Source organism: Ambystoma mexicanum, chromosome 4p, assembly GCF_040938575.1.
Source record: "Ambystoma mexicanum isolate Mex_15411 chromosome 4p, UKY_AmexF1_1, whole genome shotgun sequence".
Lineage (NCBI taxonomy): Eukaryota > Metazoa > Chordata > Amphibia > Caudata > Ambystomatidae > Ambystoma > Ambystoma mexicanum.
The window spans coordinates 972,293,052-972,311,940 of NC_090927.1; positions in this window are offsets into that span (position 1 = coordinate 972,293,052).

Below are 18,889 nucleotides of genomic sequence, written 5' to 3' on the forward strand. Positions count from 1 at the left end.
CTCTGTTAAGGATGATAGGGAACTGGGTCAATCCACGATCCGAGAAGCAGTGAAAATATTTAGGAGATGAAGTGATCGACCACTCACTAAGACACCTAATTTGGATGTACACATAAAATAGCCATTCATGAACGACCCACGACACGAACCATGGTAACAGTATCGGACAGATTAGTAGTTAAAAAAGGGCTGACCTCGATCCCAGGAGCATTGATTCTTATACACTGCAACTCACCACTTAACTCCAGCATACAGAGTGAGGGATTTCAATGGCTAGCTTAAAGGAGGATGTGAATGTTCATTCTATATGTTTCAAATGAACAAATTAAACACTTCGTAGACTGTAAGAGGGATTTTGGGACTCTAGAAACAGAGCCGTACTGCTTCTTACAAATTAGTCAATGGTTTTCTTCAGAGCGAGAATAGAGCAGCAGTTACTAGGGTGTTACTAACTTTGAAAAACTGATATTGTCATTACCAGAATCCAAGAGATTTATAATGAAAAAATCTTGACCTGCCCTACGTTAAAGCATGGTATAAGGACTTGAAAGTGGAGTGGCATTTTGGAAGATGGAGAAAGGAACAACAATATTGTAAGATTATTTTTTAGATGGTATAGAGTACCTGAACGTTAAAACATTTTAAATGTGTTCAAACAGGCCTGCGCCAGCGAGGATGCAAAGGGGTGGGTAGGTTTTGGCATATATGGTGTCAGTGTTCAATACACTACACATTATGGGAAGAGGTTTTAAAAGAGCTTAGAGTGATCAGGAGGTACCCCATATCAATGGACCCAGGACCTTGCCTGCTGAGTTTCCCACAGATGAAAACACTTCCATTGGCAAAAATCTTCCAGCAAAGAATTATCGAAAGGCCTCTTGGCAGCTAGACTAGTAATTGGAAGTCGTTGAAGACCAGTGAAGGAACTGGAGCTTGACAAGTGGTACAACAAAATGAGGTCTATCCTTGTAATAATATATTAACGTTTGCGGTACATGAGAATTTGCCACTTTTCTTTCAGATATGTTTTTTTTTCTTGGAACACATAAAAAGAATTAAGACTTTACCTTTCCAACCCATCTAAGAGCAGTGGAGTAATTGGACTAATGAAAATGGAACAAGGAGGGTGTAAATGATACATTTGATTGATGAAAGCGTATGAACGTCAATGGTTAGCATGGGTATACGAAGCATCTGGGTCGTATGACGCTCTGTAAGCTTTCTTATGATGTAAGTGCTCAGGTGTGTAATAGGGTTTGCTTGTGTACTTTTTATTATTTATTGTTGTTTACCTGTACATTATTTAGAGTGCGTAACAGGGAGGCGAAGGGAGATGGTAGTGGGGGATTACCTATACAGGGGAAGTGGAGAGGAAGTTAGAATTTTGCATTGAAATGATTGTTATGTTTGACTAAAATCAATCAAATGTATACAATAAAAAAAGTACTTCAGTAGGGTACCTTTCACAAAAAACTTGAATTGTATGGACACACCAAAAGATTAAATACAGTGTGTTGTCATTCAAATCCTTCGATCGATAGTTTAAACAGGTATATTTCTACTGGTGTTTAATTTAACTAAATTGGCATAATTCCTAGGAAGTTAATGGTAACTGTATCAGACGCTGCTTCAGTGATGCTGTGGTGTAAAAGTGTGCATATGTGTGTGTTTGTGTGTACATGCCTACAAACATATTAAACACACGTGTGACACATGATTCATTCATTTCATGCAAATCTTACTTGTAGCCTTCTCAATGTATTGGAATATTTAATGTGATCCCTACAGAACTGTTGGTAAATCTTATTTTTTTATTGAACTTCTCCTGAAATGAGTGTCATAAAATGCATAATAATATTAACCTACCATGTAAAACAAATCTCATGGGTCGGAGTCCACCAAAACTATAGAGTGATTTCAGGCTCAAAAACGTAGCTTACTTTCTCAAATCTTTGTCTGCGTATAGTGTTTTTGCATGTGAACTGAGAGTATTAGTGTTGGGACAGAAAATTGCTACCATGGTCAGAAATGTTTCTAGGATGCTAAGTTATTTACGTAAGAACGTCTGCCTGAGCCATCTCCTTTCTTAGAATGAATTACCAAGACCAGTGTTCAGATAGTTGACCAAAGGGGCATTTCCCTCAATAGACACTCTTGACTCATCACCAATACAAATGATCTCAAACCAGCAAACTTTATCAAATACATGAATCCTATATGAACCAAATTATCTCTGCAGCATGCTGTAAGATTCATTTAGTGGGGCCATTTCTCTCTGGCTCACAGAGCTGAGACAAATGACCCACTCAACGCTAGCGTCTTGCCATTAAGTTCTCCTGCCACCATGGCTCATTTATTTACAATTGTACTTCTTATATTTAAATGCATACCCGCAAACGCACCGTGCAGACATCACACACAAAACAAACCCACACACACAAACCCCCACACCTTCCACACACAACACACACATATTCCTTCTAATGACATTGCACGGCTGTCTGATGGTGCACCATATACAGATCTTAACCAGATCCAGGGACCCTGACAGGCACAAAGTAGGTATGGCCTACTATTTTAAGTAAGAAAAGAGGAGTTTTAGATGGTGAGTGTATCCATATGCACGGCAGAATTGATGGCAGTGAATATGGCAGTGGTCAGAGCTATGGAGAAACGGATTGCTAAAATAGTGGTATTTGTGTACTCGCTGAGTGTGTTACAAGCTATAAAGGAAGCAAACAGCGATAGAAAAGATAGTGTTGCAGACAGCGGCTGGAGAAATGCACAGTGGGAGGGATGGGAGTTGAGTTGGTATGGATCCCCAGCAGTGGGCGAAGTGTACGAAAAGAAGTAGTGGAACTATGTTCCCTACTGGCCTGCACCGCTCCCCACAGACACCATCGCCGCGCCTCCTCCCATGCACAATCAAAACCCCAAAACACATGTGCCTGCTCTTTAAGGAAACGTCCTCTGCAGTGCCCTGAAAGTGCAAGTTCCAGCCCCTTCATACACTTTTATTTTAAAACGAAACCATTCCGAAACGGTTTCTTTTTAAAATAAAGTATAGGAATAGTAAACTTAATTAAAAGAAGTAGAGGAGCACGGCTCCCAACCGCTCCCGCCCACTTCGACCACTGATCCCCAGTCATTATGGGATATTGGGTAAAACATTTGCAGACAGGGCTGCGTATGAGGCCATGGCCAGGGGTAGTGGATATAGAGATCCCCAGAAGTGTGGATGAGGTTCAAGTGGTTGTGAGAGACAGAGTTAAGAAAGAATGGGAAAGCAGTGGGATATGAGTAGGAAGGGGAGGAGCTTGTACGCGGTACAAAGGAAGGTTCAGTGTAAGAGATGTGGGCGGAATGCAGAGTCAGCACTCAGAGAAGAAACTATCTTGAATCGGCTAAGAGTGTGCCATGCATGTTTGAAAGGATGGAGCTTTAAGGTGGGTAGAGTCACTTATGCTAATTGTGAGGTGTGTGGGAGCCCAGAAATGGTGGATCATTATATGATGGGATGCAAAAAGTTCAGTCTTCAGAGGGAACTGCTAATAACCAGGATCCGTAGCATCAGGGTGGTAGTGAGGTTTCATCCTCTCGCAAATCCTTTTTAACCTTCACATGGAGCCTTTGGCAACTCTCTTCAAAGATTTCAATATAGCCATCCACCAATACGCAGACTATACTGAGTTGTACATGAGAGTAAACAGCGGGCAGGACATCATTCGTCTCCGCGATTACCTAGCTGTCATCCAGTCATTGATGTCGACTGCCTACCTCAAGCTAAACCCATCCGATACTGAATTTACGTCCTCATTGGCCCACCTGCTAAAAAACAACCAGTCCAACAAAGGCTAAATTGTATGCGCCTAGAAGAATTTAATCCACAACGCCTAGACTCAGCAAAATCCCTTGGCTTTACCATTGACAGCAGCCTATCCTTCCAGAAGCACACAGCTAAGAAGGCACAAATAGCCTGGCTCAGAATCTCTACCCTTCAAAAAATGTAATCATTCATCCCACCGCAGGACTTCTGGACCGTAGTACAGGTCCTTGTGGTCTCACACATCGATGGGGGAAATGCTCTCCTGACAGAGCTCCCAGCTGCTCACTTGGCTCCCATAAAACCAGTCCACCACGCTGCAGCACGTCTTATTAAAGGACCACAGAAATGTTACTGAATTACCTTCATCCTACGGGAACTACATTGGTTTCCACTCCAAGCCAGGATACTATTCCAGAATGCATGTATCATATACAAAGCAGTCATTAGTAGCAGACCAGATTACCTAGCAGCTAAACTCCACACATTTGATGGCACACGCACCTTGTGCAGCAAATTGCGCGAACCAGCTTGAAGCACAACTTGTCCACAAAGAGAGGACTCACAAACAATCCTTATCTTGTCATAAACTCACCCTCTGGAATTCGATCCCAGTGTCGACTCGGAATGCCCCAACAATTCTCCAATTTCGCAAATCTCTCAAAACATGGCTCTTTCGACAACACCTGACGAAGGACTAATTACAATGGACGCACATAACGACGCACATACCTCACAGTACTGTGCTACTGTTAAAAGATGGCAGCCGAAATGCTGGTTACCAACAATCTGTACAGTGCTCCAATGCTCTTGAGCTAATTCTGTGGTTTAAATACAAATAAAATATCAAATTGATTTCACCTGAAAACGGAGTCAGAGGACAAGCAATGCAGGTTTCTGGTTTCTCCTTCATTATGTTAGGGAGACTGGGAAGTGGGAGGAGCTTTAGCAGTGATGCGTGGCTGACAAGGGTGACTAATGGGGAGCATCATCTCTCCAGATGGAAATCGCCGGCTCTGACCCTTGAGGAGCCATCCGAAGAAGAAGAAGAAGGACGTTGTGAGGGGCATGATAAAAACCTCTTAAGTGTAGGGAAATCCTGCCGGAAATAGCTCATGCATTCACAGTGCGGGTAGTGTGGGGGTTGTCAGTGCCCCAGGTGGGGTTGGCTAGTCTGCTGTGCTACATGGAAAGGTGTCCCTGACCCTGTCAGAGGCAAGGCACTCTGTCCAGGGCTGTTCATGGTCTACCTTTCTAAAAAAGAAATGAAACAGTGCAGCGTTGTTTGTAGGGTGAGGTTTGCTCTACAAATCGGGGTCTGAGGACCAACAGTTCTGAAAGGAAAAGGGGTTTGTGAGATGTACACTTGAAACACAGCAACGAAAGCAAAACACACACTTCCAAATCACACTGTTTGGCAGCAACACTGTAAAATAGTATTCAAACAATCAGTGGTTTGTTCCTGTGTTTCAGTGGCTATTGACTCTCCAATAAAACCGTCAGTGTCAGCCTTAATTGCCTTTAGAGTTAATACTCCTACGGTTTCACATAGATTCAATATATGACAGCAATGTTTGGGCTATCTTATGTTAGGTTACTGATATTCTCTTTTAACATCACCTGGTGACGTTTCAGTGTCAGTGTTTTTTCCAGGTTTTGGGATGGGTGAAAGATGGGAGCCATTGGCTCGATGTCTTCTTTGCTGGGTGACTTTCAAGGTCAACAAGTTTGTAGTTGAGGATTTCATTGGCTATTGATTTTTGTGCTTGATTTGATTTGAGTACCATAGATGCCGGGTGTCTGAGGGGGACGCTAGTAGAGGTTTTGGAGGGCCATTTAGCGTGGCCTCTGTAGGCATTGTTATTTTTTTTGCTTGCTGTGGATTTTGTTAAAACGTTACAGTTGAATGGCTTGTGGTGTCTGCCATTTTGCATAGCTTTACCTCCACTAATCTCCTTCTTCAGGGACACAATCAAGGCAACCAACACTGCACCAGTCATATTTGAAGAAATATCAGTGAATTGTTTCAGTAGCTCACCCTTTTCCTGTTGGTATTTGCACCTGTATCAAGAGAACAGCAACGGAATGCAGTGAGGTGGCCATGGCTTGTTGGTGTTACTAAAGAAAGTCTTCCTGGCTGTCTGAAGGGGTGTGGATGGCTTTGGCTATCTCAAAGTGCCGTACCCACGCCCCTGTTTGATGTTGAGAGGGTTCCTTTCGTTAATCTCAGAAGTTATCGAGTAGTTGATCGCAGAAATGTCCATGAGATGGTTTTATCTAGTTGTGTTGGCGGGCATGTGGTGAGTGAGGGTAGTTGAACGCAATAGAATACAGTATAGAGACAATACATTGTGCTTTCTTAGGGGTACCTTGATGTGAACGCAACAATGCAACCACAATGTAGGGCAATTGCCTTTCTTAGGAATAGCTAGACAGTAATTAGCACAATATGAACCAAAGCAATGTGCTTTCTTAGAGGTGTCTAGATGGGAAACATAGTAATTAAGCACCATATCAAAAAAAGCTATTTCCTTAAATACCGGTATTTAGATGTGAAACCTATTAATGAAGCACAATATGAAACAAAGCAATGTGCTTTCTTAGAGGTGTCTAGATGGGAAACATAGTAATTAAGCACCATATCAAACAAAGCTATTTCCTTAAATACCGGTATTTAGATGTGAAACCTATTAATGAAGCACAATATGAAACAAAGCAATGTGCTTTCTTAGGGGTGTCTAGATGGGAAACATAGTAATTAAGCACCATATCAAACAAAGCTATTCCCTTAAATACCGGTATTTAGATGTGAAACCTATTAATGAAGCACAATATGAAACAAAGTAATGTGCTTTCTTCGAGATGTCTAGATGTGAAACATAGTAATTAAGCACAATATGAAACAAAGTCATATGCTTTCTTCGAGATGTCCAGATATGAAACATAGTAATTAAGCAAAATGTGAAACAAAGTAATGTGCTTTCTTAGAGGAGTCTAGATGGGAAACATAGTAATTAACCACAATATCAAACAAAGCAATTTCCTTTCATGGGAAACATAGAAATTAACCACAATATCAAACAAAGCAATTTCCTTTCATACCAGTATTTAGATGTGAAACCTATAAATGAAGCACAATATGAAACAAAGTAATGTGCTTTCTTAGAGGTGTCTAGATGGGAAACATAGTAATTAAGCACCATATCAAACAAAGCTATTTCCTTAAATACCGGTATTTAGATGTGAAACCTATAAATGAAGCACAATATGAAACAAAGTAATGTGTTTTCTTCGAGATGTCTAGATGTAAAACATAGTAATTAAGCAAAATATGAAACAAAGTAATGTGTTTTCTTCGAGATGTCTAGATATGAAACATAGCAATGTGCTTTCTTAGAGGCAATTGAGCACAATATGTAACAATGCAATGCACTTTTTTCGGGATACCGAAATGCACAACACAATAGAGCACAGTAAAGAACAAAGCAATGTGCTTTCTTAGGCATCCCTAGATGTGAGCACAATAGAGCACAATATTTGCAAGAAAGACACTAGTATAACCCTTGGATTAGCCCGTATTACTTTAACAGACTCGTCTGTGTATTACTCCTTCTTTGCGCAGTGCTGTTTTGACAATGTTAATAACCTTTTTTTTAAAGTGCTCCGACACCCGGGTAAAAAAAACAAAAACATAAAAGTCAGATGATTGTCTCCCGGAAACCAAGAACTGTGCAGTACATCACACTCCGGCAGCCCACAGCAATGAGACAAGACCAATTGGAGATTAGATCATGGCAAATGCTACGAAAAAGGCACGGAAGTCACACATGGAAATAGTGTTTTTCTTCAGCAAGGGTGGGCAATTGCTTTATACTTTAAACGGGCCCCATGACCAGGTGACCTCTGTTCTGGGTTTATTTTTAAAGAAAACATTATACCTCTGCTCCTGGCATTGCTACTTTTGAAAACACAAGGCTTAGGTCAAACACGATACCAAAGTACCAACAAAAGTATGCTAACCTTTTTACTGAAATAATCCTCATTTGTCCTTTACTGTCACAGTCATCGGCCTGTCCAGAAAATGACAGGCTTGCAGAGAAATGTGTGAAAACAGAAGCTGATCAGGTGCATAGCTGTGCTGAAGAAAATGATATCTTATGCAACTTTCACCATCAACACCTTTGCTGAATAATTAAAAGTCGCATGTCAAAAATATAGGGGCGCTCGAGTGCTCGAGCAAGATGGCTACCACTTAGTGTAGATCCGGGGACGTGAAGCCACGGAGTGAAATTCTGCCCTTAAGGCCCTGTGCTGAGGTGCGTCAGTCGAGGAATTGTTGTCTGACTATCCCGTGCCTCTGCCCAGTGGTGTCGCCAGGAATCACAAAAGTAGGGGGAGAACATAGTACCTGCTCTTCTTAGGTGGGGGGCAAATCGGGGGACACAGGGTTTCACAGGGGGGGGGCCTGCCCCCCCACCCTTGCCCCTAGCGACGCCACTGCCTCTGCCGACTAGCAACGGGGCAACTCCGTCATCACTGTGACAAGTTAATGCGGCAAAACAGCACTTGCGAGCTTCCGGTGCATCCCGTGGCGAGGCTGCGGTGAGGAGGGACAGAGCTATGAACCGACAGACCCTTTGAGGCCCTGATCTGTGCTGCCGTGCCAGGGGGAGACCAGGATGCTTGTGAGTCCCGGGTGACGAGCCTGCCATGCTGATAGAAGGCATGCTGGGGAACAGACCTTGGCTACACACTGCGTGCGCTGCGCCACCCCACTCCTGCTACATGACTGGTTTCTGCACATGTGGGTCACTTCTGCAGCTGCCAAGATGCTACGTGGCAAGGACAGTATGAGGTCATTTTTGCTGCTCCCCTCAGTGCTAGGGGTTTGTGTGGATAAACAAGGAGCTAAACAAGTACATACATAAATAAATGCCATATCTAGGACTGCCCGTGCAGTGGCTGTGATAGGCTATATACTGGTGGACTGAATGGTTTCTTTTGCCCATTAGCTGGAATGTGTTGGAAAGCTTTTCTTTTTTTTCTGGTTGACCTCGGAAGTGGTGGGCTGTTCAGGTCGGAGGTGCTGGTGTTTGATATGCACTCTCATCATTTGTGGCAGGAGGAGTCGATGGCCTTTTGGGAAAATCTAGCTCTGGAGCTCTCTTGTGGCCTGTGACATTGCTCCCTAGGCCCCAGTCAATGACTCTGCATACCCCTTGGTGCATGGCTTACTCACCCATCACCCAGCAAAGCTCTTGAGGTAGTAGTGACATCTATACGTGGTTACCGTCAGATATGTTGTTTCACTCGTCTGGGTCAGATACAGCAAAGTCGATTCGGTGAGAGGGACAGACAACCAGATCATTCCATTCTTACAGATCATCCAGGTGCGTGTGCAAGATGGATACCTCCTCACAGTTGCAGGCTATATTGGCTGAGAGAAAGACCATCTATCAGTGCACGCAAGAAATGAACACTACAGTTCAGGACATTATGAAGGTGATAAAGGATGTCAATGGTTGCATCAATGCGCAAGCTGAGCGCACCACTGAGAATGAACAGTGTATAAGCGCTGTTGAAGATGTCAGCGAACCCTGGTGACTGACCTCGTTTCAGCGGCTTGCCGTGAAGATCGAGGATCAGGAAAATCGATCCCGATGCAACAATATCATAGTGGTTGGTGTTCTTGAGAACCTAGAAGGTAATGACATGGGAGGCTTCTTGTACTCTATGTGGCAGGAGTATCTACATATTGCTAATCCACGAGAGTACATAATTGAACGGGCATACAGGGCACCCATTCCTAAACCCGCTAAAGGGGAACGACCTAGAATTATAACAGTACGGTTCATACATTTCCAGCACAAATTGGCAGTGTTGAAGGCCTATCGAATGACAGGCACACTGTAGAAAGATGGGGCTCAGGTTTGCATTTTTAATGAATTTTCCGCTGAGGTGTCCAGGCGACACAGAGAGTTCAACCTGATTTTTTAAGCTCCAAGGGTTCGGATCATAGATACTACCTGAAATTACCTGCAATGTGGTGGTTCCAATTCAAGAAACAATGGCATATGTTTGACTCCCAGATGAGGCGGGGCACCTGAGGTGGCACAACATACTCGCTCCTGATAGTATTCCAGACCCAGAAACCCATTCTTCCAACACTGGTGCTGATAATCGGTGGTGTGAACTGTCATATCACAGTTTCGATGGAAGAAAGCTGGACAGCAGCCTATCCTCATGTGTTATCATACATCACACGATGGATGATAGCACATGAGGAGCTCTGAATACCCAATTGCTGGGACATTCTTCTGCATTGAGGAAAGTGTTGGTTGCTGAACCAGTCTACCGAATATGCCTGAACATGCTATACATCAAGGCTCGTGTGGCATGGGATAATCCTCCTCATGGTTATTTGTCTGTTTTATTTGGACATTGGACAGGTGACACAGCTTGCTTTGAGTTGTTCACTCATGTTAGGGATGTCTACAATGCTTCGACTGCTCAGGGATGATGGCTTTTGAAGACTAATTCACACTTTTTACCTAAGCGAACGGCTATGTTCTAGCTCTGGCATTTGGTGGGTCATCTTTTCCCCTCCCAGACTATCAATGTTGGACGTGCTACCATATTGGTTATGTTTGCATGTGCAGCAATGGCAGAACCATATGGGTCTTGCTTGTCTGCTGTGCATCCCAGAAGGATCATTCCCAGACACTCTCAAGACTGGTCTCATACAACCTCTTTTGAAAAAACCAACCCTAGATCCAGACAACCTGGCCAACTACAGGTCTATTGTGAACCTCGTCTCAGGAGGATAGCTCAGGGGTAACGTGCTCGCCTTGGAAGCAAAACAACACGAAACAACACAGGTTTGATCCCTGGGTCCGTGCATACAAACCTCTGGGTATTAAGCGTGTTATAAATAACCTATCATATCATATCATTGCCAACATTTTGGAAAAGTAGTTGCTACACAACTACTCGCCAGAATCGAATATCTCCACCTCCTAAATTACTATCAGTCATGGTTCCATCCAAAGGGTAGCATCAAGACAGCCACCATCAAGGTGGTGGATGATGCTCTCCAAATCATGAATAAAGGAGACTCGTGCCTCCTCGTGCTCCTTGAACTCTCGGCTGCATTCAACACCATCAACCACTACATCCTTCTCACCCTCCTTGCTGACATGATGCTATTCTCTGGCACTGTCCCGAATTGGTTTACCTCCTACCTCTCATGCACATGCCAAGATATCCAGATGTACTTATTGCGTTCTAACCAACTCCAGGTCCCCTGCAGAGTCCCAGAAGGCTCCATCCTCTCACCAATCCTTTTTAACCTTTACACAGAACCCCTGGGCACTCTCCTCAAAGATCCCAATATAGCCATCCACCAATACACAGATGATACTCAATTGTAAATTAGAATAAAGTGCAGGACATCATTCGTCTCCGCGATTACCTAGCCAGCATCCAGTTCTGGATGTCGACTGCCTACCTCAAACAAAACCCATCCAAGACTGAATTCGTCCTCATCAGTCCGCCGGCTGAAAAACTACTACAATGGCTCAATGATATGCGTCTAGAAGGATTTGATCCACAACTCGGAGGGTCAGCTAAATCCTTAAGGTTCACCATTGACAGCAATCTGTCCTTCCAGAAACACATAGACAAATAGACCCAAATAGCCTGGCGCAGAATCTCTACTCTTCAAAAAATCAAACCCTTCATCCTGCTGCAGGACCTCCGGATCATAGTGCAGGCCCTTGTGGTCTTGAACATCGATGGGGGAATGCTCTACTGGCAGGGCTCCCAGCTGCTCACTTGGCTTCCCTAAAAGCCATCCACCACACTGCAGCACGTCTTTTTACAGGAGCATAGAAATTTGACCGAATTACCCCCATTATACGCTTACTGCATTGGCTTCACTACAAGCCAGGATACTGTTTAATAATGCATGCATCATCTACAAAGCAGAAGAGATAAGTGTCCTACACTGATGGACACTTGCTTCCCCTGCACACCTCATGAACTGATCAAGTTATCAGTCAACATTTTTTGCATTTCAGACATATGCTTAAGGTTAAGAGATCAAACACAATTTGACCATAAGAATTTATGGTTTCAATTTCAATAAGCATATATTTGTTTAGTTGTATAGATCAAACAATGAGTTCTAATTAAGTATGTACATTCGGCCACTAAAAAATATTTAAAAAATAATAATAGCAAATGCACATGGCGCCTTTCGGGATACAGTTCCCTTCATCAGGAGCAAAATTTGTGTTACATTCATGTGGTTCATCAAGTTCACCAGAATTCTAGCTTCTAGGGTATTCTACAAAGAAAAGTAAAGGACAACTCGTGAGTGTTTTTCTACACAGTCGTTATAAAGAGTACACAAAGTCATCTAAGTAAAGTATCACCTTAGGTGCTGGTTCTGGAAGTGCCTCAATGTACCTCAATGTCGGGGTCTGGGTCTGGTATCCACTTCATGGAAATTGCTAAAAAGGTGATATGTCATGTATAAGATGACAGTGACTAATTTAATTGCAAATCCTGTATAGATAAAAAATGATCTTTCCTCGTATCTTTCAAGAGTTAATAGGGTTCAATGGTCCGCAGGGTACCTCCTGTTGTTTAATGGTTGAATTCTGGGGAAGAATTTACAAATAATCTCTGAGAATGATGACGTAATTCATCGATAGAGACAAAGAATACAAAGGTATAAAAAAAGGTATAAAAAAGGAGCACGTACCTCCAATCGGAGTAGCAAGACGTGCAAATAGGTTTGCAGGGCAGACAGCTAGAAGGTGTCTAGTTTGTGAAAAAGTTAAGTAAAATTGTTTACAAGGTCTAATTAATGGGCAAGATAACAGAGAATTATTGAATATTATATTATTATGAAGTCCGCCGGCCAGGTCATAGAAGAGGACCTATCGGCGCAGTAATGTGCATCGGCTTACCTACCATTCTACTGCTCGTCGGTGTACGTGTGAACTTGGGTACAGAAAAGATGTGCTTTGGCAAAGGACGGCATGTTCGAAGGCCTCGATCATAGGAAGTGACGTATTTGTATTAACAGATGACTATGACGGTGCCTGTACGGCAATTCTTTAATTAGACTCAGATATTATACGAGTACGATCTTATAAACTCAAAGAAGGGGCTTGTTGATGGAAATTGCAAGTATGTCTTGAACATTGGCGTTACAAAAAGCGGCGTGATGTTGAACCCAGCGTATGCAATTGACGTCATTTGTAAACAAAGTGTGAAGGTCCCGAGGTATCTGAATCAATGCCTGGTGAAGTTGAAATACAAGAGTAAATAGAATATGACTCACTTGTTCATTTCAAGCGTAGATGTAAAATGGCACCTATAATAGATGATAGGAATATGTGTGGTTCAGTGACAATATTTATTATCCTATAGGTCCGGTCTCTATGGGCTAGTATGTAGATGTAATGATTCACCAATGTTGTGGACCAATGGGAATGTCGAAGTCTCTAGATATTTGGATCAATGTCTATGTCTGTTTTAGAAAGAAGTATTAAGTAAACATTTTAAAACAGGTGAATATATACATTGGTGAATATATACATCTCAGTTCAAATGGTATTATAGATGTTACATATCCATTTGTTTCTCAATGTGAACATATAAGAAGAGTCTTAATAATCTTAAACAATGATCTTGTTGAAAAGTAACAGATGTTCTCATATGTTCGTCAATATACATTATGAAATGTGCATCCTACATGGGTTCTCTCACATTCCTGGGTGGGCATCTTAATGTTACACTCCCACCAATGCTTGATAGGCAATCTGCAGTCGATCCGAGCCTTCCTATGCCTCGGAAAACGAAGACACTCCTGATCCACATGTAAGACCTCCGATTGAGGGATGTATGGGGGGCACTCCACCCACTGCGGAGTGGCTTCACTTTCTATTCACACAATCACAAAAGTTATGCTCGCTTATAGTATTGGTTCTTACTGTCCACTATGATCTCTATGGTTGATCACAGTGAGATCCTCCCTAACATGATCTCGGATCATGCTCCAGTGGTCTAGCAGATTAATGCTGAGTCTGTTCCCCAACTAGCTCTGCCCTGGAGGTTAAACTTGGCAACATTGACATACCCGGATTTTGCAGAGGATTTAGTGTAGCGCTCTGACTTTTCTGGGAGAACTTGAGTGGCGGTTGTAAAGACTGGAGGGGGTTCATGTGTGCTACTATCCAGTATGGTTGGGGTAGAGGCACAAAGCTCTCAAAGGGTAGCAGTGGGTGAGTAGCCAAGGATGAGACTCAAAGGGAGGTGAAGCAGGCTGGTTCTAAGGTACAATGAATCCCCAAGCCCCCACAAAGGAATGTCTACACACTAAGGTATTTGCTCACACAGTTATTTTATTTAAATAAAGATTAGGTGTAGGTGAATATATACATATAAATAAGGCTCACTTTGTACTCAGGAAACTATACTTTAACACAACATATACAGTACTATGTGGTCCCACAGTTAGTCTTAGATACAGCAATAATGCACCAACTAGTATATGTGATAAAATGCATTAAAATTACTAAGCACTGTTTGGACCTCAAAGCACAACTAAAGATACGCAAGCAATTATTTCAGAACACTGGCAGATTGCTTGTTGAAGTTGAAAGACAGCACTGTGCGGAGATCCCCCCATTTGAGCAACCCATAATTAAAGGTACGTTATACTTTGCTTTTATATTAATGCCCTGTCGTTATGTATTAATTAATTGTCTGTTCTTGCTTCTACAGGTCCCACCACCCGCAAAGTACCTGTGAAGCAGCAAAAGAGCCAGGCTCAGGATGAATCTGTGACCCTTGTGTTACCCCTGCAGGAGGGAACTCCTCTTCCTACTCACAGTACCTTGGGTGCCTTGGAAGGCAAAGTGGTGGAGTCTTTCAGCTTTACCTGACGATTCCTCTTGCGGAACAACTTCCCCTACAGGAAGAAGCTGCTGGGTTGTTGCTGGTGAGCAGGAGAAGGGAACCAAGCATTGATGGAAAGGCAGCAGCGATGGTCTGTCGCAGTGGTCTCCTTGGTCCAGTTACTACGCTGGCTGTGGATTTGCAACGAAGATTAAACTCACTGTGGATCTTTACAAGGCTTAAGAGGTGAGGGTGAGTCCTTTGGTTTCCGTTGATGACCTTGGGTGGTGGCGGGTGCAGTGACAGAAGTAGGAGTCGGGTTTCATCAGTTTGTGGTTTGCCCCCGTTCGGTTCTTCGGTGCTGCAGCACATACTACAGAATTACTTCTGGTGAGTTGGACTCAAGCACTGGGCTGCCCTGCAGTCCTCCAACAAGTCTGAACCCTCAGGGCTTGTTCTTTGACGTGGAGTGGCGGAAAAACCCCAGGCGGACAATTCTCTGCAGGGCCTGAACTTCCTCAGCTGTGGAAAAGTGGACAGATGTCGAGGTTGCAGTGCCACTTGAAGATTTCTTTGGTTGGTAGGAACTTGGCAAGCTCTGGCCGTCAAGTGACACTAAGCCAGTGTCCCCCTCTTCTGGGTAATACTCTGCAGTCTGGCTTTTCAATAGCCACAGACAGCCTCCAGCTCCTGGACAATGCTGGTGGACTTCTTGGGCACAAGAGGTCTGGATATTCTTCTTCAGGACCCACAGAGATACCTGTGCAGGATAGCAGGCACCCAGGTCTGGCTTCCAGGACACTTCGGGTGAAGAACAGCAGTTGCACGATGTCCCCTCGTAGCTATGTGGAGAGGTTGCCTAGCAATGTTCTCGCTGATCAGTCCTTAAATCAGCACAGCAGCCTTTGGATTTGATAAAGAGTTGGATCAGCAGAACGTCTTCCTCCAGCTGGATTCAGGATACTGGCTTCCAGGAAAACACCAAGCTTCTAACACAGAGATACATGTGAAGGATCTTCTACTATACACAAATTCTAACAATTCACTCAGGCTGAGCTATGCTCAGCCGCCAGCCAATCACACACTAGTGCATTCATACAGCACCCAATCAGGCTCACAGGCATTCGATCCATTCTCCCAGAACTAGACACCCAAAACAGTGGATGTGTATTGGAGACAAATCCCAGCCTTTCAGAGCATACATTGCATTCACTTAGTTTCAGACAGGGCTGGTTCGGGCAGGACCACATGCATTGTCACACACAACTGAAACCAGACACCCACAACACAGAATGTGAGTTGACTCCTCTTTCCACTCAGTCAGATCCCACCCCTAGGGTTTACCCAAAACAAGAAATCTCTGAGGAGGGCTCCTACCAATTAAGCAGTGGGCAACCCCAGAGCCATATATGGTATTTCTACCTGACATCCAATCAGGGACAAGGGGGGCAGAGACAGGACTTCTCAGGACTTTGAGAAACAAGAGGATAAGGAAAAAAGCCACCAGGCTTACAGTGGCCATCTTGCTTTTGTGTAGGAATCAACTGATTCCTATGGCAGGGACCGGTGGTCCCAAAAATTGAGGAGACAGAGAGACACTGCAAAATCACTATGTAGCTGTCACCAGCCCACACCCTGCTCTGTGGGGTAACACACAGATACCCAAAAACACACACTAGAGGTACCAAGGGGGGCCCCTACTCGGGTTCCATAGGGGTATCCCATGGGTCCTGTTCACCAAAGATAAACACGAAGAGATGCACTGCCAGGAGTCCAAACTGTGTCACAGCAATTTTAACTCATTAAACTGTTGGGATGCCTTTAAGGCTTTCCTCAGGGGACAGTGTCTGTCACGGTGGGCATACAAACTTAAGCAATGGGAGACACAAGAACAGAATTTGATTGGTGAGCAGTAGCATGCAAAACAGGCACGTAAAAGGTCTAGGGACCCCTCGCTCCTTACAGAGGTGAAAATGTTCTGATCTGATATTAAGGCCATCGGTACTATCCGGGCACAAAAATATTTTTCTAGGTAGGCCCAATCTTTTAATGAGGAAGGGAACAGGCCTCTTCACTCAATAGCTCTTTCATTGAAGGGTTGCCAGCGTGCACAACTCATTGACAAAATCAGGAATATGACTGGTGAAAGGAGCAGATCAGGAGGTTTATTTGGAGAAATAATAAGGCTAGACTAAATAATAAGCTATTACAGGCAACTAAACAAGACGGGACATGCGCTTCCCTCCTGGAAATCTTATTTCTTGGTGGCACAGATATGCTGGATTAAGAGATGGCTTTACCCGGATGATGCATCCAGCTGGCGGACCATGGAACTTGCCATTTTACTACCCTTTACACCTCAAGAAATCATTGCCTTTCACCGAGCACGGCTTCCAATCACATAAAAAGACATCCTGTAGTTGGGCCTACAATAACCCATTGGTGCCAAATACTCAAACTGACTGTGGTTGACACCATGGCTTAGCCTTCGAGCACTGTTAAAAACATGCTTAGGTAGGCAGCCCCAGTGTAGTCGGGAGGAGAATGGTAACATGTACGCACTACGGGTCTTTTTGATGGTCACACTCTAAAACCATTAGTGGAGGCTGGGCTTGTTCTGGGCCTAGCGCTGACTGCATGGCTAGTGCATCAGACGCTGATGTCATTGATTATGTCTCAGATTTCAGAAGTCACATTTACTTGAGCATTATCGGCCTGTAAATCGGAACTGGCCGAGGAGCCTTCAACCTTTCCCAGGGTTAAGGCCTGTTATCTCTCTTGCATCCCAAACAATTTAGGAAAAACTCTGTACTCGTGACCAAATGAACAGAGGATTTGGGGACTCAATTGGGTAGTGCAGATATATATGCGTTATTTTCATTGACAAAGTGTCATATAACCTTAGAAATAGGGAAATACATTTTAAAATCATACAATGCTTCTATTATACCCCACTTAAGTTATACACAATGAAGTCAATTAATGTCCCATGGTGTTGGAGAGGATGTGGGCAGCTTGGATGATGAAACATTGATTTTGGTCTTGTCCTAAGATTCAGTCATTCTGGGGGATGGTATTCACTGGGTTCACAAAAGAGCTGCAACACTTACGCCTGAATCTATGTTATTCCGTGCTGAGGTGGAAGAGTGCCATGATGATGGCCCGAGCAGGAAGCTGTTACATATCATGTTATTTTCTGCACGTAATACTATCCTGATTACATGGAAAGGTACAGATACACCTGACCGAAACATGTGGGAAGGCCTGGTGTCCAGGCTATCTCTTTTGAGAGACAGGCCTATAAGAATCGGCATGGGACTCCCAGATTCGATCGGATATGGGACCTCTTTGACAAATATGTTTAGTATTGAGTGTTTGCTGGTTTGTGATGGCGGTGGTGGACTACGCTAGGATTGAGCTTCCCTGGTTAGGATTCTGGGAGAAGGTGGTGGGATGATTGAAATGGTCTACCCATCAATTGACTGTTTTGTTTTGCTCTGTTTCCTTGAAGATACATGCCCCTGCATTATATGCTCTGCACTCTTCCACTCTAGACACTAACAAGCATTGTGAAGGCCGATATTAGAATGCATACCTGATTGAGATATTCAATGTTTAGATGCCCTTAAGACTTTGCCCTCGACATGGGTTGATACTTTGTTTCTATTTCACTTTTTGGTTTTTGTTAGTGGAGGTTGGGGAGGGGTTTCCTTTTAGTGGGTGGGCAGAGTGGGAGGATGGGGTAAATTGGGATTTATGTATACTAATGTTACTGCTCTGTCCGATTGTCAATGCTATGTACCCTAGCTGCTCTATCTGGGTTTTCTTCTTTCTCTTTGTCTCTTTGTTTGGTTTTTTCTTCGGGCTGTTTGTATTCACTAATAAAAAGATTTCAATGAAAATAAAAACGTGTAAAAAATACTGTAGTTCAAAAACATCCAACAAATCACAAATACATTTTCGGCAATTTCAATTAAGAGGGAAAGCAGCTTCAGGGACTACAGGAAGGAGAGTTTGGAACAAGTCAAGGTACGGGCCAATCTCCAGGCCTATCGATATTTGGAATACTGCACAGTCACTGAGCGTCGAGCAACATGCGCCTGCAAACAAGAGTCCCACCCATCTTCCGGGGTACTAACATGGTGCCTGGCCCAC